Below are 24,481 nucleotides of genomic sequence, written 5' to 3'. Positions count from 1 at the left end.
CGACAAGCTTGTTGTTGTCCTTCGTGGTTCGACTGGATGGATATTGCTCAAAAATCAGTTTCTATACACGGATGTGTACTGTGATGCAATTCAATACGAGGGCCTTGTGTTTGCTGCCACCACTCGTGGCACTGTTTTTGCATGGAATCCCTATACTTTCGGTACATTTTTCTTCCACCGTAATTATAATTGTTTCATCCACATGCATGCGGGCTAGCAAGTTTCCCTTTACTAATTAACCTTCTTCTTGTGTTTCCAAGGTCCTGCGAACATTCCACCACCTATACTTGAAAAATTTTATAACCAAGGGGGAGATGACGATGGTGATGATCGCGAGCATGAGGGCGAGCAGAACATATATACTCAGTGGCGCCTGGCAACTAATTCTGATGGATCACCTCTTCTTATGTGTATACAGCGCACTGAGTTTGTTACTACTGAGGGAGCACGTGTTGTATCCCATGGTCGCACTCTCCGGACCTATTCCAACACCCGTTGCATGGTATTCGGGATGGATACTAGTGTGCTAGCGCCAACACCTTCTCCCTGGTACAGAATTGATAGTCTTGGAGAAAACTCGCTCTTCCTTGGACGAAACTATCCGATGATGGTGAAAGGCGATCCAACTGCTGTTGACACAATGTTACTAGTACCATTTATGAGAAGCAACTATGTCTATACCTCGGACAATTCAGTGGTTCCCTACCCTGGTATTGATATAGTAGGCCGCTTCAGCCTGGATGATCAGTCCTGCGTTGGTCTCGAGATCGACACTAGATGGCCTGTCCCAGAGAATCACTTGTGGTTCAAAGCAAGCGTTTCCAACACCGAGGAATGGTTGAGTTGAAGTTCATTTCATTGCTTGTTATTTGTTGTGTGGTGAAAACTTTAGTATTTATAATGTATCCTCCTTGTCGATGTGGGTTGATGACCTATTGTATGTAATAAAATGATATGCCTGTGATAAACTTACTAAATTTATGAATGGCTTTCGAGTCGCTTCTTTGAGTGAGTGGTGCGACGAGGCAAAAAAATATTTTCCGAATACATAATTGTACGTGCATTGCAACAGGTTATTGGCCAGAACAAGCATTCACGTCCAGGAGTACGGCGCACGCCACCACCACGACATCCATCTGGCACCATATTATTTCTTGGAGTCCGTGCTAGAGCAATCTCTTCAACCTCGTCGTTTCTCTAACTTCAGCCATCGTGCGGCGGGCGAGGTGGGGGTTTGCCGATAGTCGGTTTCCTCAACTGCGGTCCCACTTGTAAGGCCAACTCCAACGCACGACCCCAAATGGACCTCTGTTTTGCACGAACTCCAACGATAATTTTGACTAGACAAGCAAGACCAAAGAAAACAAGAACCACAAGAATACATTTTACTACTCCTGTAAGTTGGATCAGTGCCTTCTCTATGCATTCATTGTTGATCTACGGCGGCTCGATCTTGCGTGCTTCTTTCTTCTTCGAGTGTAAAGAAGTAGACGTTGCTTCCTCGCATCTAGTCTCATGTCTAGCCTCTATTCTAGTAGGAGTATCAACAAGTGCACTAGTCTCATCTCTAGCCTCTATGCTAGCTAAAAGTGCTAGAACATCTACTAAATTGCGCTCTATCAATATATGGATGTATTCTTCTTCCCAATACCAGGACTTGCATCCATTCTACTCCCTCCGTTGAACAATACATGCCTTCTATTTGTCAAAATATATATGTATCTAGACATGTTTTAGTATATAGGTACATCCATTTTTGGACAAATGGAAGTCAAGTATTTTGGAACGGAGGGAGTACACAATAATTTTTTTAAGTTAGCACAACTAGTCTAATCCGAGAGCATAACCAAAGATTTGGTCGGGTTCTTCCTCCTTTTGCCGACACGTGGGACATCCAGCATCCAGGTCGTGTCATGAAAGAAAATAGAGTGGTAGTTGAAGCCACGAGATGTGCATCTTGGGTTAAACTGTAAATAGAATCTTACTACTCTTGAGTAACTCCAAAAGCGGCCACCGAAGATCTTTATTGGATTTGTTTTTCATCACCAGCACATCGAGGTGAAAGATGTGCAGGTTCAGTGGGTCCTCTTGCGTTTTCACTGACATGTGGGACCGCAGTGGCGGAGCTACACAAGATTGGTTGGGAGGGCAAGAGAGAAAATGTCCAATTCTAGGGGGGCAAAAGCTGTATTTTTTCCAATCTGCACCTACATATAAAAAATTTCTTCACAAATTTTACCAAACCAGGGGGGCCATGGCCCCTGCAGGGTTGCATGTAGCTCCGCCAGTGTGGGACCGCATGTGAGCAAACAGACGATGGGCTCCGCGCGTCCGCTGGCTGGCTGAGAAGAGAGATAGAGGAGGGCTGAGCACGGACTGCAGGAAATTTGTTCTACGTAACCAGCACTTTGATATTCGTGTGTGGTTGTTTCTAGAATAAAAAAAAGGAGGTACCCCTACTTATGTTACTCCCACTACGCCTAGCCTAAGGTTAGTAGGTGACCTTGCGCCTGGCTCTTCGCCTCTTTCGGAAGTCGATGGTTCTACAGTAGTGCTTCTAGCAATCTGACACCAAATGAACTGGTGCACATCCACCGCTTGTAAGCAAAAGTTTCTCCTCGTGCTGCGAGCCACCGCGCACGCGTTGGCGAGGGAGAAGGCGTAATCAAGCTTCTCGTTGTTCTGCGAGTTGACCGGACACATCAAATTTATTAACTAGTAGTACGTACTCTCTCCAAAAAGGGCTGACCATGTCATTGCTACCATCCCGTGCTCCGTCGTTGAGTACGTGCACTATTCATGTGCCATCGAGGAGAAAAAATATTGCGTAGGTGCCATCGAAGTGCATGACTCACTTACGAAAAAGGCCCCCCCCCGCTTTTCCCCCCACATGACTCACTTACGCACTGCTTATCTGATTATCTCCATTTTCTTGCATGACACGTGCACCTTGATGCTAGATGTCTCGCGTGTTGGGAAAAGGATGAACAAAGCTCACGTAAAAGAAAAGAGTTGAAGAGCATAGATTCCCGACGACCGAGAAGGAGCAAGGAACCTCACGGTGGAGCGTATGCAAGGAACCTTGCGCGTTTCCCCCTGTTTTTGCCGCCTGCCCACCTATAAACAAATAAAAGAACATGAACTTTTCGCTAAGCACTAGAAACGGTACATCAGGATGCTAAGTTGAAGATGTTTTATACTCCCTCTGTTCCCAAATATAAGTCTTTTTAGAGATTTCAATAAGGGACCACATACGAAACAAAATGAGTGAATCTACACTCTAAAATATGTCTACATACATCCATATGTTGTAGTCTATTTGAAATGGCTAGAAAGACTTATATTTAGGAATAGAGGGACTAGTTTATATTGAATTATTGATAACCATGCAACAAGCCACGCATGTACAGGACGCATGCAGCCACGCATGTACACAAGCCAACGCACTAACTCCATCTGATCCAACTTATGCACATACGAGCACAACATGGAGCACACAACGCACGTATACAGGACGTGCATGCACACACACTTGGCCGCAGAATGCACGTGAATAACACATGCATGCGCACACACTCGGCTGCATGGAGGGGTGCGCCATCCGCGGCGACGTCCGGTTCGTCGTGCTACGGCGAAGCTCGCACGCAACGGTGCATACGCATCTCTTGCAGCACCTTTTTGCCATCGTTGCTCAACTACTAGTCGGAGACGAAGACGACCGCGGTCTCGGCCTTAGAGCTAGCACCGATGAAAAAACACGCACGCTGCACGCACATGAGCACATACGGAGTGCCCACGACGTGGTGGTGGTGCGTCCCCAGTCGCCTCTACTCCTTCTGTGCATGTTGTCTATCAAGGCGGCTGCATGCTAATGATGATGTGGGTGAGATCTTCTAGGACTTAGATGATGACGAGGAAAATTATGAGACACAAGGTGATGTACACCGTCAAGGTCCACGGTCAAGGGGGTGCTAGTAAGTGCTTAGATGTGCTTAGAGCAAGTACAATAAAGCTGAGTCAGCGGGCTATAAGGAATAAACTAGTATGTTTCTACTTAGTTGGAGGAAAGAGAAGAGGAGAGAGAAGGGTAAGCGGGCTCTTCGTGAAGAGCCAGCTCTAGCACGTGCTCCTAGGCACTTTGTGAGAATGAAAGGTGGGCCACATAATAAAAAAGTAGTACTCCCTCTGTCTAGGTGTGTAAGTCATCTTACGAAAACCAAATAATCCCAATACACTTAGGCGCGGTGCATTAAATTCTACCTCGTTTCTTGTTTCTTAGGTGCTTAGTTTATTGGTGCTTAGTTTATTGGTGCCACATCATATTTTATGCCTATGTGGCAGGCTTAGCAGCTATACATGGTGGAGCACTGGGAGAGGCCAAGGCTAGTCATAGTGGGGAGTAACTTATACTGTAACATATTACTATGTTACTCTAAACATCTCTATAAACCGGAAAGGAGGGAGTAATAACATAGACTAGTGTCATATGCAGAGTATGGGAGCACATGATATTTCCCTATCTGAACTGATCCCAAGTTGGCTTCTCACCTTCTTGGCCCAACAAAAACCCCTCCCCCCTCCCGCGCGCGCTTCCCTCCCAGCGCCAGCTGAGCCCGCCGCTCCACATTGATGGCAAGTCAGGGCGACGCGACCTTCACTGCTTCCGCCGTTGAAGCGGCACGCCGACTCAGGGCATCGCCCGCTGCACGCCCTGCATTTCAGACTACACAGTGGAGAGTAACTTTAGAGCAAGTGCTACAATTAGATGACATAAGCAGGCTATAAGGATTTAATATAGTATTTTTGCTTAGGCTGGTCAGTGGGGAGTAACTTAGACTAGTGTCATGCATATGACACTAGTGTAAGTTATTACCTCCATAGTGCAAAGTAACATAGTAGTAGTATCATAGATTGCTTCATTTATTATCTCATAGACTCATTTTGCCTCGGGAAGTGCTATGTTACAGTAACATATTATGTTACCACAAGCACCTCTTTCCTCATTAAATACTTGCCACATAAGCAAAATTGTCTTGGGATGTCTTAAGTTACTACCTAAGTTACTCCCACTATGGCTAGCCTTAGTTGAAGGAGAGATAAGACGAGAGAGAAGCGAAGCAGATTGTAAACGTGTAGCCGGTTGTACTCCAACATACTTTGTGAGACAAAAGGTGGGGCCATTATTAATGATATAGTATTTATACTAAAGGGACTAACGGACGCCTTAATTACTCCGTTTTTGAGACACACCTTGGTGGGGCTATTATTGATTTTTTGAGCTATTATTGACTTGGACGTGGGGTTTGGGGGCCAAAGGCCTACTATTATACTCGCACCACCGACCTGACATGCCTAGCCGCCGCTGTATCATATGGTTTCGCACCGTTCCAGATCTTAGCGCCGCCACGTAATTCTTCTCCAGCCCTCCTTCCGGCGTGCACCACGAGAAGGGACAGCAGTCCTTCGAACCCCGCCTTTCGTGATCCTATATGGGAGAGGGGCGATCAGGTTTTTGGGGAGCACACTCCTGTGACTGCTGCCAGCGACGACTTCCTCAATGACAACCTTCTTCCTCGACCTCGGTAACCTCTTCATCAATGACATGAGTGACAACATCAACCACATCGGTTCTGGTCCCGCTATACAATATGTGATTCTGTCCTCCTGGTTTAGTCCGCATCATTACTTTGATGTTTGCAATTGTTGTCATGATATATTTACTGCTGATTCGTATTAAATCTCATACTAAATTGCTCATATATTCAAAAATCCAATCCAAAAACCTGATTACAGGCAATTTACTCCGAGTGGTTTTGCTGCGCTTTTGAAGCCGCCTACTTTTAAGGGGGTGCAATATAAAAGGTGGCGCACAAGAGCAATATATTGGTTTCAGATCATGTACTGCTATGACGCCACTAAGGGTAAGCCTAAGGGCAATCTTAATCCTACACAGCAGGAAGCTTTTCAGAACATGGATACCCTCTTCAAAGCCGCCCTGCTGAGTGTTCTTGACGATTCCATTGTGGATTCATATATGTCGTTTGACAACAGCAAAGACATGTGGGCTACGCTCGAGGCCACGTTTGGGCCCTCGGGCGCTGGCAACGAATTGTACGTCATGGAGCAATTCGGTGACTACAAGATGACTGATGAGCACTCTATTGTTCAGCAGGCTCATGAGATACATTCACTCTCTAAGGAACTTGAGTACTTTAAGTGTGTTTTGCCGGACAAATTTGTTGCTGGGACCATCATTGCCAAGCTTCCACCTTCGTGGAACGGTTTTGCTACTTCTCTGAAAAACAAGAGACATGAGTTTTCTGTTTTGGATCTCATTAGCACTCTTGATTTTGAGAAGGTGAGAGCAAAAGACACACGTGCTCGGGTCGCTGAGGGAGCTTCTAGTGCCCACATGGTACACGAGAAGAACTTCCAACCCAACCAGCCCCAAAACAACAAGAACAAATCTCAGGGGAAAGGCAAGTTTGATGCAAAGAACAAGCCGTCACATTCTAGAAACTTCAAGAAGAATTCTCATAACGGGAAGGGATACAAACCTCAATTTTGGTAGCACCCACAAAATTTATATGGCTGTATCTACCTGTTGTCAGCTAACCTCATGGTGCTCCAGGTATTCCTACATTCGTAACTAGGTACAATGACCACTGCAAGATGAAATTAGCTTATTCGTACGTTGACTTGCTGAATGCAGTGTGGAACGATCATGTCATGTGTGGAGGAGCAAACAAGCAGTGCAGCCAAAGGTGGAAATCAACCAAGGACTTATGAAATTATATATAATCTTCCTTAGGCAGGTCAGTATCCCCTTCTCCAGATGATCGTGTTTTGTCATGCCGAGCTATTGATATGTGCTACTGTTTTGCAACAACGTTTAAGTATAGCTACTGTTTTCCTATCTTTTCAGATTCAGGACAATGAATATGATTTCAGGGGAATTGCACAATATGGACCCATGCTGAGTCATCTCTATTGCCTCATGTGTTTGCTGCAAATGTGTCAGCATCAATTGCAAGATGAGGCAGCTAGCTAGCTGTGGAGTTGCCAACATGCTCAAAGTGCTCGCGACATTGAGAAGAAACAAGCATGCCCAGGAAATTAATGCGTGCGCAGGGAGGCCCTTTGCTCAGAGAAGCATCGACCGATTTTCTTTATTTCCACACCTTCTCACAGCTTTGTATTGGTTATAGTATGGTGAATCATTGAGATGCATAGACATGCTGAACTTTTGTTCTTCTGAATGTTAGTTTAATTTGAGCGTCTGCATCCAGTACCGCATCCTCTAATTTGGTAGATGCACACAGAGAAAATAAATCTCCTTAATTTACTCCGTAACCACCCTATTAAATAGGCCTAGTAACAAACCAGGCGCATGCAGTGGCCGGCGGGCACATGCATCCTACATGCATGGCCAGTCAGCCAAGTCCATGCGCCACCTCCAATGCAGCAACGCAAAAGAAGAGAGCGGTTCTTGGGAAAAAGCGAGTAGTTAGTGCAGCGGGCCTTATAAACACGAACAACTCGCTCTCCCGCTTCCGTCTCCCCCCACAATTCCCCCCGCTCCCCAATCTTCCTCACTCGTCCAGAAAACACCGCTCACCTTCTTCCTCACTCATACAGAAAACGCCTGCTCCTCTTCTTCCACTCCTACAGAAATCCCCAGCCCTCCTTCTTCCCCACTCGCACTGCCACTAGGCTCATCTCTGGCTACTCTGCTCAAACCCGTGAGCTCGGCGCGATGCCCACAAGGAAAATGGAGTCGGCTGGCCCCAACGCCAAGAAGATGAGGCTCCCGCCAGCGGCGACGCCGGTTGTAGATCCCGCACCCGGTAGCGCGGGGAGAAGCGGCGAGCCCCCCCACCCGAATCTGAGGAATCGGTAGAATCTCCGATGGACCGCATCAACGATCTCCCGGGCGTCATCCTTGAGGAGATCATCTCGCTTCTCCCCACCAAGGATTGCTGCCGCACACAAGTCCTCTCAACTCGGTGGCGCCCTCTATGGCGCATCGCGCCCCTCAATCTCGACTGTTGTCAGATATCTGTCCTTCCTAAATTTGATCTCCTCAAAGCCATCGTCTCTTCTCACCAGCAGGGCACCGTTCAATGCCTCTACATCCCGACAAGCTACCTGTTGTCCATACCCGGCAAGGTGGACGCTTGGCTGACATCCCCTGAATTCGGAAAACTCCAGCAGTTTGAGTTCTACCATTACCACAAAATTTCATACCACGAACATACCAAGAATTCGTGCCCACACCAGCGTTGTCCATCTCGCGGTTTTCCTCCTCTCTCCACACCGCCACCTTCGCCCGGTGCCATCTACCAGACGATCTGGTACAAATGCTTCGACTCCCACTGCTAAAAGAACTTTCGCTTGTGGTGGTTTATCTATCGGAGGCCTCACTGCACAGCATCATCCACTCCAGTTGCCTTGCCCGGGAGCGCTTGCTGATTGTTTTGGGAATAGAAATCGGTATCAATTGTCTCCAAATAAAGTCGCCTCACCATAAAAGCATTGGAATTTGTTTTAAAGCGCAGCAGCTCATCATCGAAGATACCCCTTCATTTGAAAGGTTGCTCCTTCATAATTGTTATACACCTTCAGAAATAATTGTCGTCTCTGTGCCAAAACTGGAGACCTTGGGTGTAATTCGTGACCCGTTTAATAATCACAAGGAGTTGGTGTTTGGCTCCTTACTTTTTTAGGTGCCGTATATTATCATCTACACATTTGTAATCATATGCTGCATTTTTCATTTGTGCGCATAAGTTTTATATCATCTTGGAGTACACTTTGGGTACTAATATTATGTTATATGCTCAATGAAGAGTTCGTCCATTGATAGCCTATCAATGCTGCTGGATTCTGTCAAGATCATATATATCAGAATGTATAGTTTTGATCTGGACATAATTATTGGCTTGCTACGATGCTTTCGATCTCTGGAGAATTTATACATAGAGGTGATGATTTCATGCACATTGAAAGCCCATATGTATTGTACTAGAATTAACTGTTCAGTTGTCGTTCTTTCGATATACTCTTTTTTCAGACCTTAACTGTTTTCAATTTTCATGTCTACTTAGGCAGAACAACATGGAGAAAAACATATAACCAATGGTTGGCGTAATAAGCACAAGGATTTTCTCAGTTCTCATGACATTCGTTTGAGGACAATAACAATGGGACGATATGCATCCAACCAGGCAAACAGAAGCTTTGTCACATTCTTCCTGTTGAATGCGAGGTTACTATTGTCCATGAGGCTTAATTTTTACAGCAAGAGATTTCTAACGGACGAACATGTTGAACAGCAAAAAAAGAAGTTTTAGGTGGACAAATGGGCTTCTAAACGTGCTCGGCTTCCATTTACAATAAGTTGTAAACATCCTGAAATAATTTTTTTTGCACAGGATGTTGATTTTATGGATCAGACCGATTCATTTGTTTGTGACTGCAAAAAAGAGTGGTTGGGTTAGATGTTACTGTCATGTTCAATCTAGGTTTTGTCTAAAAAATTGATGAACAATTAATCCTTGGGCTTTTTGTACCATTTGTATGCTTGACTTGCATGTTGTTGCCCTCGTACTCCCCTCCACCTGCCACTACACTGCCGCATCTTCCATGGTTGCTGTCCGTTCCCGTCTGAGGCCTTGCCGTCGTTCTCCGCCTTGGTTCGCTCGCTGTGCCCACCGCCGTCTGGTGTTGTCAACATTGTCAACAACCAAGAGGAATCAGGAGATGTCTGTGCGTGGAGAGGCTAACAGTAGGGACCCACCAGGGTCATTGCATTTCACAAGCAGGCGCCTCGTTATTACAAGACAAAAAAAACTTCCTCCTAATTGTTTGACAACTAGGTTCCACGCCATTGTCAATGTAGTCAATAAACGAGAAAATTACACAACGAGCGGATAACACCAGGGACCCAGCAGCTCACCCAGTTGTTTTTCAGTTTTAGAGACGGAGCTCAACTGCATGCTATGCGGGGGCTGTGGCCCGTCTAGCCCACGCTTACGCTTTTATTAAGCACATGACGAGCCCAGTTGATATATTTTTTTCTTTCTGAAATTGGCTAGCCCAGTTCTTTTTTTTTGGAGAATACCAAAACCGAGGCCTACTTCCTTTTCTCAGCCCTGCTGGGCTGCAAATCTTTCAAGACGAGGAGGGATGTAAGTAGTAAGAAATGGGCTTCCCCAGAAAACGGGCTATAAGTTGTAAGTAATGGGCTGTAAATTTTTAAACCAAAGCCAACCGGCAATTGCATTAAAATATCAATTTTTTCAGGATTTCTCTAATCTCTACTCTTATAAAAACCAAAGCCAACTGGCAATTACATTAAAATATCATCTTTTCTCCCACAAGATAAACTACTCATACAAATGCATCTTCATGTTTCGTGCAACGAACGGGCATCTTGCTAGTTAAGATTCTAAATTTCATTCATTTTTTTGCGGAGAATTGTTTTTTGAATTTTATTTTGATATAATTTTTTGAAAATTATTTTTAACGTGACTCGAAATTTCGTGATTAAAAGAGTTCGGACCCCACCGAAATATGCAAATTTTCGTTGAATATTTTAGCAGTGCCCAGAATATATGGTCTGTAATGCTAATAAAAAGAATATGGGCTTCAAATATCCTTAAGAATTAGCAAATGGGCTGTAAATTATTGAAAATAATGGCTAATGGGTTGTATGCTATTTTCCACAGGTTTGGAGGTTGACTTTTGGGCCTACTAGGTTCACGATGACTCTGTCCTAAATTTTTTTTGACGCGTACGCAAGGCTTTGTCAACTTAGTCAACACACAGTAGTGACTGTTGGATGTCCATCCAACGGCCGCCACACTTCTTCAATCTCTGATCTTCCTGCTCCAGCCGCCCAAACCAGCGCCGGCGGGACTACTTGCCCCCTCCTCCCGTGGCTGGCTGTGCTGCCGCCAGGCCATCCCTGTTATTTTTCGGCGATGTCAGCCTCACCCCGCAGCCGACCAGTTAGTGCTCGTTCTCCTCTCAACGTGGGCATCCGCTGTGGTGGCTTCGCCGGCTCCGAGTGGTTCTCTTCTTGGGCCTCACCCTCGTCCACCGCGTTTGTGCTCTTGGCGCGGCGAGGTTAACATGGTCAACAAACAACAGCCATCAGAACAGGCTGACAATAGGGGCCCACACAAGGAAATGCCTCCTTATTACGCGCAAAATAATGATTCCTCCACCTGATAGCTGGAACCCACAGGAAGGGCCTCTGTAATTCATGAAAAAAAGTCCCCCCCGCTGTCAGCTTGGACCCACCGAAAATGCCTCCTTATTATGCACAAAAAAATGAATACTCCCCTGCTAGCTGGGACTCACCTTGGTGGGAGGCTGACTTGTGGGCCTACTAAGTTTACGGGGATGGAGGGCTTTGTCAACTTAGTCAATATGAACGATTCTAGCTCCAGTGACCGTACAATGTCCATCCAACGGCCGTAGTGCTTCTTCAACCTCTGGTCTTTGTGTTCCAGCCGCCCAAAGCAGCGCCGGTCGTGCCACATGCTCCTGCCTCCCGTGGCCGGCTGTGATGCCGCAGAGGCCTCACCGCCCCCTACTACTCCCAGCGCTAGCCAGGCCATCCCTCTACTCACCCACACCCCCTGTTATTCTACGGCGACGGCAGCCTCACACCGCAGCCGAACCAGTGAACCCTCGTACTCCTCTTTGCATGGGCATCCACTGCTACGTCTTCCCCGGCTCCGCGTCGTCCCTTCCTAGGCCTCGCCGTCGTCCACCGTCGTGGTGCTCTCGGCGCGGCGTGGTCAAGGTGGTCAACGACCGATTTCCATCGGAAGAGTACTGTATGTGGCGAGGCCGACAGCAGGGTCCACGATAGCCGCAAGGAAGTGCCTCCTTATTACGCGCAAAATAATTATTCCTCCACCTGACCGCGGGGACCCACCGGACGGGCCACCGTATTTCGTGAAAAAAATGTTTCCCCCCTAATTGTTGGGACCCACCAGCTACACATTCGCACACAAGGAAGTGCATCGGGCAAAAAAAAACGATTCGCCCCCTGACTGCTGGGACCCACCAGCTACACCTTCGCACGCAAGGAAGTGCGTGTGGGCAAAAAAATGATTCGCCCCACTGACAGCTGGGACCCACCAGCTACATCTTCGCATGCAAGGAAGTGCGTCAGGGCAAAAAAATGATTCGCCCCCCTGACGGCTGGGACCCACCAGCTACATCTTCGCACGGAAGGAAGTGCCTGACAGTCGGGACCCACCTGGTCGAAGCGTACGTAGCGTTGTCATTCTAGTCGCGAACGTGTACGTACATATATACTGGTCGATGTAGAGGCGCGCACGTGTCGTAGTAGAGGCGCGTACATGTCGTAGTAGAGGCGCGCATGTAGCATGTACACGTACGTACAGGCCAGTGTGCAAGAAAGAAAATACGGCCACATATGTGTACATACGGGCGGGGTCTCGAACACCTACTCGCGCATACGTACGGCCAGGGCTCATGTACATGGCTGGGCTGGAACGGAGAAACATCATCGTCATCGTGTTCATGGGGAGGCAACGGAATGCGTCGTGTTCATGGGGAGGCAACGGAATGCGTCGTGTTCATCGGGAGGCAACGAAACGCGTGGGAGCCAACCGGCTGGGTCAGAATGGAATGCGTGATCGTGTTCATCGCGAGGGCTTGGACGGAACATGCGATGGAAATGAGGCTTGGCGTATTGCAGAACGGAGGAAACGGCCTTGTGTTCGACCGGCCACGTTCGAAACAGGATCATGTTCATCGGGAGGGGTCTGCCGTACCGCAAAATGGAGGAAACGGACCTCCTACGGTCGAAACGGGGGTCCTGTTGATTGAGAGGGGTGTGGCGTACTGCAAAACAGATGAAACGGACCTCCTACAGTCGAAATGGGGGTCCTGTTGATCGGGAGGGGTGTGGTGTACCACAAAACGGACGAAACGGACTTGTGTTGGGGCGCTACGGTCGAAACGGGGGTCCTGTTCATCGGGAGGGGTGTGGCATACCGCAAAACGGGACTCCACAGGATACTGTTCATCTCCACCGTCGACCTCCTCCAGCCTCCATGGGCTACCGTCGACCTCCTCCAGCCTCCATGGGCTCCTGTTCATCCAGCCTCCACCGCGCGCTACTCCACTGGCTACTGTTCAACCACCCCTCCACGGGCACCCCTCCACTGTCTAATGTTCATCCAGCCCTCCACACTACGGGGTCCTGCTCATCTAGAGGCAACGCCACCGCTCGCTGTTCATCCAACCACCCCCCTCCCCCGCAATGCTCACTGTTCATCCTAGAGGCATCATCGATCGGCTTCAGTTAGCAGCAGTAGCGAAGGAATCGCTCGATCAGGTTCAGTTAACAGCCATCGATCGATCGCTCGGGTTCAGTAACGCGTAGCCTGTAGTGCAATCGCTCGGGTTCAGTTAGAGCCCAACACTTCGCTCGGGTTCAGTTAGAGCCAACGCCTCGCACACACGCGCGTACGTGTACGAGAGAAACACGCATCGCTCGACCCCCGACCTCCCACCGTAACCGGGAACTCCCCAAAATTTTCCCCGCCCTTGCTTCTACCATGGTCTTTTTCCGTCATGGACGGCCCAAAGAATGTCATGTAGCTGCATCTGCGGCCCGCCCAGGACGAAAAGCCCATTTCCTGTCATAATTTTTTGTCATAGAAGTAGGAACCCACCACTCTATGATGATACCGGGTTTTGTCACAATTATCGTCATAGAAGTGTCATATGTATGACATAATTTTTTTTTGTTCGGCCCAAAATGTCACGGATGTGTCTTTTTTGGGTAGTGTTTACATGAAGATGGAGAATGCCGACAGCAAGAATTTTGGGCTGGAAAAGGAGCAAATATTAGAGACCTATTCTACACAACTCCAAAAGTCCTGAAACTCCACGAAAGTCTGTTTCGGAATATATTAAACATATTGGGTGAAGAAAGCACCAGAGGGTGGCCACCCACCAGCCACGAGGGTGGAGGGCATGCTCTACCCCCCTGGGCGCACCCCCTACCTCGTGGGCCACCTGACAGGCCCCCGATTCCCATCTTCTGCTATATGGTGTCTTTTGACCTTGAAAAAAAATCATAAGGAAGCTTTCGGGACGAAGCGCCGCCGTCTCGAGGCGGAACTTGGGCAGGACCAATCTAGGGCTCCGACGGAGCTGTTCTGCCGGGGAAACATCCCTCCGGGAGGGTGAAATCATCGTCATCGTCATCACCATCGATCCTCTCATCGAGAGGGGGTCAATCTCCATCAACATCTTCACCAGCACCATCTCCTCTCAAACCCTATAGTTCATCTCTTGTATCCGATCTTTGTCTCAAAACCTCAAATTGGTACATGTGGGTTGCTAGTAGTGTTGATTACTCCTTGTAGTTGATGCTAGTTGGTTTATTCGATGGAAGATCATATGTTCACATCCTTAATGCATATTAATACCCCTCTAATTATGAAAATGAATATGATTTGCGAGTAGTTACGTTTGTTCCCGAGGACATGGGAGAAGTCTTGTTATAAGTAATCATGTGAATTTGGTATTCGTTCGATATTTTGATGAGATATATGTTGTCTCTCCTCTAGTGGTGTTATGTGAACATCGACTACATGACACTTCACCATTGTTTGGGTCTAGGGGAAGGCATTGGGAAGTAATAAGTAGATGATGGGTTGCTAGAGTGACAAAAGCTTAAACCCTAGTTTATGCGTTGCTTCGTAAGGGGCTGATTTGGATCCATATGTTTCATGCTAGGGTTAGGTTTACCTTAATTCTTCTTTCGTAGTTGCGGATGTTTGCGAGAGGGGTTAATCATAAGTGGGATTCTTGTCCAAGGAAGGGCAGTACCCAAGCACCGGTCCACCCACATATCAAATTATCAAAGTAACGAACACGAATCATATGAGCATGATGAAAACTAGCTTGACAGTAATTCACATGTGTCCTCGGGAGCGCTTTGCTTTATATAAGAGTTTGTCCAGGCTTGTCCTTTACTATAAAAAGGATTGGGCCACCTTGCTGCACCTTAGTTATTTTTGTTACTTGTTACCTGATACGTCCATTTTGCATCATGCTTTGATATTGATATTTATTTTATTATGGGTTGTTATTACTCATTATGTCACAATACTTATGCCTTTTCTCTCTTATTTTATAAGGTTTACACAAAGAGGGAAAATGCCGACAACTGGAATTCTGGGCAGGAAAAGGAGCAAATATTAGAGACCTATTCTTCACAACTCCAAAAGTCCTGAAACTCCACGGAAGTTATTTTTGTTATTAATAAAAAATACTGAGCAAAGAAAATACCAGAGGGGGCCACCCACCATCCACGAGGGTGGGGGGCACGCCCTACCCCCCTGGGCGCGCCCCCTGCCTCGTGGGCCACCTGGCAGGCCTCCGGTGCCCATCTTTGGCTATATGAAGTCTTTCGCCCTGGAAAAAATCGAGAGGAAGCTTTCAGGATGAAACACCGCCGCCACGAGGCGGAACCTTGGCGGAACCAATCTAGGGCTCCGGCGGAGCTGTTCTGCTGGGGAAACATCCCTCCGGGAGGGGGAAATCGTCACCATCGTCATCACCATCGATCCTCTCATTGGGAGGGGGTAAATCTCCATCAACATCTTCACCAGCACCATCTCCTCTCAAACCCTAGTTCATCTCTTGTATCCGATCTTTGTCTCAAAGCCTCAGATTGGTACCTGTGGGTTGCTAGTAGTGTTGATTACTCCTTGTAGTTGATGCTAGTTGGTTTATTCGGTGGAAGATCATATGTTCAGATCCTATATCCATATTAATACCCCTCTGATTATGAACATGAATATGATTTGTGAGTAGTTACGTTTGTTCCTGAGGACATGGGAGAAGTCTTGCTATAAGTAGTCATGTGAATTTGGTATTCGTTCGATATTTTGATGAGATGTATGTTGTCTTTCCTCTAGTGGTGTTATGTGAACGTCGACTACATGACACTTCACCATTATTTGGGCCTAGGGGAAGGCACTGGGAAGTAATAGGTAGATGATGGGTTGCTAGACCATGAAAATGATATGTTTATGAATGAAAGAAAGGAATTAGATGAAATATTCTTTAATCAAGGGCCTATCTTGAAACACAATTTGCCTGTTGAAATCCTTGGGGATCCTCCTCCACCCAAGGGTGATCCCATCCTGATGAAAAGAAGATATATCCTGTTATTATTAGTGCTAACCTTTCAGAGCAGGAAGAGGAGAAATTATTGAAAACTCTGAAGAAGCACCGTGTTGCTATTGGATATACTCTTGATGATCTTAAGGGCATTAGTCCCACTCTATGCCAACACAAAATAAAATTGGAGCAAGACGCCAAACCAGTTGATGATCACCAATGATGGTTAAATCCTAAAATGAAAGAAGTGGTAAGAAAAGAAATACTAAAGCTCCTGGAGGCAGGTATAATTTATCCCGTTGCTGATAGTCAGTGGGTAAGTCATGTCCATTGTGTCCCTAAGAAGGGAGGTATTACTTTCGTTCCTAATGATAAAGATGAATTGACCCCACAAAGAATTGTTACAGGTTATAGGATGGTAAATGATTTCCGCAAATTAAATAAAGCTACTAAAAAGGATCATTACCCTTTGCCTTTTATTGATCAAATGCTAGAAAGATTATCCAAACATACACATTTTTGCTTTCTAGATGGTTACTCTGGTTTCTCTCAAATACCTGTGTCAAAAGAGGATCAAGAAAAGACCACTTTTACTTGCCCTTTCTGTACTTTTGCTTATAGACATATGCCTTTTGGTTTATGTAATGCACCTGCTACCTTTGAAAGATGCATGATGACTATATTCTCTGACTTTTGTGAAAAGATTGTTGAGGTTTTCATGGATGATTTCTCTATTTATGGATCTTCTTTTGATGATTGCTTGAGCAACCTTGATCGAGTTTTGTAGAGATGTGAAGAAACTAATCTTGTCTTGAATTGGGAAAATGCCACTTTATGGTTAATGAAGGCATTGTCTTGGGGCATAAAATTTCTGAAAGAGGTGTTGAAGTTGATAAAGCTAAAGTTGATGCTATTGAAAAGATGTCGTGTCCTAAAGACATTAAAGGTATAAGAAGTTTCCTTGGTCATGCAGGTTTTATAGGAGGTTTATTAAGGACTTCTCTAAAATTTCTAGGCCTCTGACTAATCTCTTACAAAAAGATATTCCTTTTGTCTTCGATGATGATTATGTAGAAGCATTTGAAATACTTAAGAAAGCTTTGATTTCTGCACCTATTGTTCAGCCACCTAATTGGAATTTACCCTTTGAAATTATGTGTGATGCTAGTTATTATGTTGTAGGTGGTGTTCTAGGACAAAGAGTTGATAAGAAACTAAATGTTATTCAATATGCTAGTAAAACTCTAGACAGTGCCCAGAGAAATTATGCTACTATTGAAAAAGATTTTTTAGCAGTTGTATTTGCTTGTGATAAGTTTGGACCTTATATCGTTGACTCTAAAGTAACCGTTCGCACTGATCATGCTGCTATTAAATATCTTATGGAAAAGAAAGATGCTAAACCTAGACTTATTAGATGGGTTCTCCTACTACAATAATTTGATTTGCATATTATTGATAGAAAGGGAGGTGAGAACCCAGTTGGAGACAACTTGTCTAGGTTAGAGAATGTTCTTGATGACCCACTACCTATTGATGATAGCTTTCCTGACGAACAATTAGCTGTCATAAATGCTTCTCGTACTACTCCATGGTATGCTGATTATGCTAATTACATTGTTGCTAAAGTTATACCGCCTAGTTTCACGTACCAGCAAAAGAAAAAGGTTTTCTTTGATTTAAGACATTACTTCTGGGATGACCCACACCTTTATAAAGGAGTAGATTGTGTTATCCTATGCAAGTGTCACTCCGAGGCTTATGGAGGACACCACGCTGGAGATAGAACTGCGCATAAGGTATTGCAATTTGGTTTTTATTGGCCTACTCTCTTCAAAGATGCCTGTAAGTTTGTCTTGTCTTGTGATGAATGTCAAAGAATTGGTAATATTAGTAGACGTCAAGAAATGCCTATGAATTATTCACTTGTTATTGAACCATTTGATGTTTGGGGCTTTGACTATATGGGACCGTTTCCTTCCTCTAATGGGTATACACATATTTTAGTTGTTGTTGATTACGTTACTAAATGGGTAGAAGCTATTCCAGCTAGTAGTGCTGATCATAACACCTCTATTAAAATGCTTAAAGAAGTTATTTTTCCAATGTTTGGAGTCCCTAGATACCTAATGACTGATGGTGGTTCACATTTTTTTTCATGGTGCTTTTCGTAAAATGCTTGCTAAGTATGATGTTAATCATAGAGTTGCATCTCCATATCACCCACAGTCTAGTGGCCAAGTAGAACTGAGTAACATAGAACTTAAATTGATTTTGCAAAAGACTATTAATAGATCTAGAAAGAATTGGTCCAAGAAACTTGATGATGCATTATGGGCTTATAGAACTGCATATAAAAATCCTGTGGGTATGTCTCCATATAAAATGGTTTATGGAAAAGCATGTCACTTACCTCTCGAACTAGAACATAGGTCATATTGGGCCATTAAAGATCTCAATTATGATTTCAAACTTGCCGGTGAGAAGAGGTTATTTGACATTAGCTTACTTGATGAATGGAGAACTCAAGCCTATGAGAATGCCAAACTGTTTAAAGATAAAGTTAAAAGATGGCATGACAAAAGGATACAAAAGCATGAGTTTGATGTAGGTGATTATGTGTTGCTTTTCAACTCTCATTTAAGACTTTTTGCAGGAAAACTCCTCTCTAAATGGGAAGGTCCTTACATTATCGAGGAGGTCTATCGTTTTGGTGCCATAAAAATCAACAACTTCGAAGGCACAAATCCGAAGGTGGTGAACGGTCAAAGAATCAAACACTATATCTCAGGTAATCCCATAAATGTTGAAACCAATGTGATCGAAATCGTAACCCCGGAGGAATACATAAGGGACACTTTCCAGAACATTTCAGACTCCGAAAAGGAATAGGTAAGTGGTATGGTAAGTAAACCGACTCCAAAACAGTTCTAATAGCATGTTTTTCTCTGTTTGTGATATTTAAGAAAATAGGAAAATAAGAAGTAGTCCGGGGAGGACGTGAGGCGTCCACGAGGGTGGAGGGCGCGCCCCCCTGCCTCGTGAGCACCTCGTTTCCTCTCCGGACTCCATTTTCTTGCACGATACTTCTTTTTGTCGGTAAAAATTCATTATATAATCCCTCGAAGGTTTTGACCACCGTACGACGATGAAATCCTCTGTTTTTGTTTTGGGTTGTTTCTACCGCAGATTTGAGCAATATGTCGTCCCAGGATTCGGAGGGAGAAAGTTATGTGGCTGATTACCTTGCAGTCCCTAAGGTCTACGAGGACTTGGAGCATTATGGTTGGACCACTTGGGAAGAAGAAGACTACGAGCCTAAGGGAAAGGAGGAGACGAGCTCAGATGAAGATGAAGTCCCATTACCTCAACCTGGGGACATGCATGTGGAGTTTAAAAAGTCAAGCCTCCCTGATAGAGCAAAGAAACCTAAGATCGAGTTTATCCCTTTTCGTCTCTTGCAGGAGAATAAACAGGAACTATGCAAAAGGATATTAAGCCTTGAGCAGGAGATCGATGATCTAAAGGAGCAAAATTCCATCCTCAAGCGCAAATTAAGGAAGAAGCCTACATCATCAACAACTCCATCATCACCACCTCCGAAGAAGGAGACATAATCACATGGGTATGGGCACTCCCCTTGGCAACTACCAAGCTTGGGGGAGGTGCCCCGGTATCGTATCACCATCACACTCCTATCTTTACCGTTTTTCTTAGTTTGATCCTTTTGTTAATATCTTGATCTAGTAGAATAAAGTTTTAGAATGATCTAGTTTTGAGTTTTGCTTGATGATCCCTCTATGTAATTGAGTCTGTGAGCTATATATAATAAAGATTAGTCTTGAGTCAAGGGCTTTGCTATCTTGCTATGATCTTGAGGGAATAAAAGAAAAAGAAAGAATAAAAAGAAATAAAGAGATCATATGGATCTTATGGAGAGTAATGACTTCACATATTAAGAGTATGATGAATAAAAGTTGTTGAGAGTTGGCAAACATAGTTTTGGTCATCGTTGCAATTAATAGGAAGTAATAAATAAAGAGAGGTTATCACATATAAATATACTATCTTGGACATCTTTTATGATTGTGAGCACTCATTAAAATATGACATGCTAAAGAGTTGATGTTGGACAAGGAAGACAACGTAATGGGTTATGTTTTCTTATATCTGAAATAAAGTATATTGTCATGGATCATCCAACATGTTGAGCTTGCCTTTCCCTCTCATGCTAGCCAAATTATTTGCACCAAGTAGAGATACTACTTGTGCTTCCAAATATCCTTAAACCTAGTTTTGCCATGAGAGTCCATATCTACCCATGGATTGAGTAAGATCCTTCAAGTAAGTTGTCATTGTTGCAAGCAATAAAAAATGTTCTTTAAATATGTATGATTTATTAGTGTGGGAGAAAATAAGCTTTAAATGATCTTGTGATGTGGACGAAATAAAAGTGACGGACTACATAATAAAGGTCCATATCACAAGTGGCAATATAAAGTGATGTTCTTTTGCATTAAGATTTTGTGCATCCAACCCTAAAAGCACATGACAACCTCTGCTTCCCTCTACGAAGGGCCTATCTTTTATTTTTGTCTTATACCTTCATACAAGGGTCATGGTGATCTTCACCTTTCCTTTTTACATTTTATCCTTTGGCAAGCACATTGTGTTGGAAAGATCCTAATATATATATCCAAATTGGATGTAAGTTAGCATGAACTATTATTGTTGACATTACCCTTGAGGTAAAAGGTTGGGAGGCAATACTATAAGCCCCTATCTTTCTCTGTGTCCAATTAAAACTTCATACCCATAAGTATTGCGTGAGTGTTAGTAATTGTGAAAGACTAAATGATAGTTGAGTATGTGGACTTGCTGAAAAGCTCTTATATTGACTCTTTCCAATGTTATGATAAGTTGCAATTGCTTCAATGACCGAGATTATAGTTTGTTAGTTTTCAATGAAGTTTCTGATTCATACTTGACATTGTGAATAGATTGTTACTTTAGTATAAGAAATCATATGACAATATTTATATATGTTGCTGTTATAAGAATGATCATGATGCCCTCATGTCCGTATTATATTTTATCGACACCTCTATCTCTAAACATGTGGACATATTTTCCGATATTGGCTTTCGCTTGAGGACAAGCGAGGTCTAAGCTTGGGGGAGTTGATACATCCATTTTGCATCATGCTTTGATATTGATATTTATTGTATTATGGGCTGCTATTACTCATTATGTCACAATACTTATGCCTTTTCTCTCTTATTTTACAAGGTTTACACGAAGAGGGAAAATGCCGGCAGCTGGAATTCTGTGCTGGAAAAGGAGCAAATATTAGAGACCTATTCTACACAACTCCAAAAGTCCTGAAACTCCATGAAAGTCTGTTTTGCAATTAATAAAAAATACTAAGCGAAGAAAATACCAGAGGGGGGCCACCCACCGTCCACGAGGGTGGGGGGCGCGCCCTACCCCCCTGGGCGCGCCCCCTGCCTCGTGGGCCACCTGGCAGGCCTCCGGTGCCCATATTTGGCTATATGAAGTCTTTCGCCCTGGAAAAAATTGAGAGGAAGCTTTCGGGACGAAACACCGCCGCCACGAGGCAGAACCTTGGCGAAACCAATCTAGGGCTCCGGCGGAGCTGTTCTGCCGGGGAAACATCCCTCCGGGAGGGGGAAATCGTCACCATCATCATCACCATCGATCCTCTCATCGGGAGGGGGTCAATATCCATCAACATCTTCACCAGCACCATCTCCTCTCAAACCCTAGTTTATCTCTTGTATCCGATCTTTGTCTCAAAGCCTCAGATTGGTACCTGTGGGTTGCTAGTAGTGTTGATTACTCCTTGTAGTTGATGCTAGTTGGTTTATTCGGTGGAAGATCATATGTTCATATCCTATATGCATATTAATACCCCTCTGGTTATGAACATGAATATGATTTGTGAGTAGTTACGTTTGTTCCTGAGGACATGGGAGAAGTCTTGCTATAAGTAGTCATGTGAATTTGATATTTGTTCGATATTTTGATGAGATGTATGTTGTCTTTCCTCTAGTGGTGTTATGTGAACGTCAACTACATGACACTTCACAATTATTTGGGCCTAGGGGAAGGCATTGGGAGGTAATAAGTAGATGATGGGTTGCTAGAGTGATAGAAACTTAAACCCTAATTTATGCGTTGCTTTGTAAGGGGCTGATTTGGATCCATATGTTTCATGCTATAGTTAGGTTTACCTTAATTCTTCTTTCGTAGTCGCGGATGCTTGCGAGAGTAGTTAATCATAAGTGGGATTATTGTCCAAGGAAGGGCAGCACCCAAGCACCGATCCACCCACATATCAGATTATCAAAGTAACGAACGCGAATCATATGAGCGTGATGAAAACTAGCTTGACGATAATTCCCATGTGTCCTCGGAAGCGTTTTCCTGCATATAAGAATTTGTCTAGGCTCGTCCTTTGCTACAAAAAGGATTGGGACACCTTGCTGCACCTTATTTACTTTTGTTACTTGTTACCCGTTACGAATTACCTTATCACAAAACTATCTGTTACCAATAATTTCAGCGCTTGCAGTGAATACCTTACTGAAAACCGCTTGTCATTTCCTTCTACTCCTTGTTGGGTTCGACACTCTTACTTATCAAAAGGACTACGATAGGTCCCCTACACTTGTGGGTCATCGTTACCCATTATGAATTATCTTATCACAAAATTATCTGTTACCGATAATTTTAGTGCTTGTAGAGAATACCTTACTGAAAACCGCTTGTCATTTCCTTCTGCTCCTCGTTGGGTTCGACACTCTTAGTTATCGAAAGGACTACGATAGATCCCCTATACTTGTGGGTCATCACTATACCATTTCGAGACTCCTCATCATGTCTGTGATCTCATCCGGGACTCCAAACAACATTCGGTCACCAAAACACACAATTCATATAATATATATCGTCATCGAACGTTAAGCGTGCGGACCCTACGGGTTCGAGAACTATGTAGACATGACCGAGACACCTCTCTGGTGAATAACCAACAGCGAAACCTAGATGCTCGTATTGGTTCCCATATATTCTACGAAGATCTTTATCGGTCGTACCGTAATGTCAACATACGTTATTCCCTTTGTCATCGGTATGTTACTTGCCCGAGATTGGATCGTCGGTATCTTCATACCTAGTTCAATCTCATTACTGGCAAGTCTCTTTACTCGTTCCATAGTGCATCATCCCGCAACTAACTCATTAGTCACATTGCTTGCAAGGCTTCATATGATGTGCATTACCGAGAGGGCCCAGAGATACCTCTCCGATACTCGGAGTGACAAATCCTAATCTCGATCTATGCCAACCCAACTAACACCTTTGAAGATACCTGTAGAGCATCTTTATAATCACCCAGTTATGTTGTGACGTTTGATAGCACACAAGGCATTCCTCCGGTATCCGGGAGTTGCATAATCTCATAGTCGGAAGAATGTGTATTTGACATGAAGAAAGCAGTAGCAATAAAACTGAACGATCATTATGCTAAGTTAACAGATGGGTCTTGTCTATCACATCATTCTCCTAATGATGTGATCCCATTCATCAAATGACAACACATGTCCATGGTTAGGAAACTTAACCATATTTGATTAATGAGCTAGTCAAGTAGAGGCATACTAGGGACACGATGTTTTGTCTATGTATCCACACATGTATCAAGTTTGGTTAATACAATTCTAGCATGAATAATAAAAATTTATCATGATATAAGAAAAATATAAAATAACAACTTTATTATTGCCTCTAGGGCATATTTCCTTCACCGTCTTGCTCTTCTTCCATGAAACCGATACACCTCTTCATGATGTATTCTAGACAAGAAGAATAAGATTTTCTGACGTTTGCTTAGTCGGAGACGACGTTCGCGTTGAATATGAGGCTTGTGTCAACTTTGTCAATCTCAAGGTTTGACGATACGACTCCAGAAGGTCTCATAGTGGTAAGGTATGTATGCGTATCTTCATAAGAGTGAGTGCACGTGTGCATGTAAATGTCTTCATGTAGAAAAGACTGGAAGGATTCTCTATATAAATTTCATAACACTATGTACAACTAAATAAATGTTAGAATGGAGAAAATTAGATTTTAACGTTTGATTGGAAATGGTGTGATGTGTTATGTTTTTCTACAAAAACTTGCTTCATTCTTAGTATATGTTTATCATTTTTGTTGTTGTTTTGATGCCTTGACCCAACCTGGGTTGGCTTTTCAAAACACATGTTTATTT

The sequence above is a fragment of the Triticum aestivum genome, chromosome 1B, assembly GCF_018294505.1.
Source record: "Triticum aestivum cultivar Chinese Spring chromosome 1B, IWGSC CS RefSeq v2.1, whole genome shotgun sequence".
Classification (NCBI taxonomy): domain Eukaryota; kingdom Viridiplantae; phylum Streptophyta; class Magnoliopsida; order Poales; family Poaceae; genus Triticum; species Triticum aestivum.
This window is presented reverse-complemented; position numbering follows the sequence as displayed.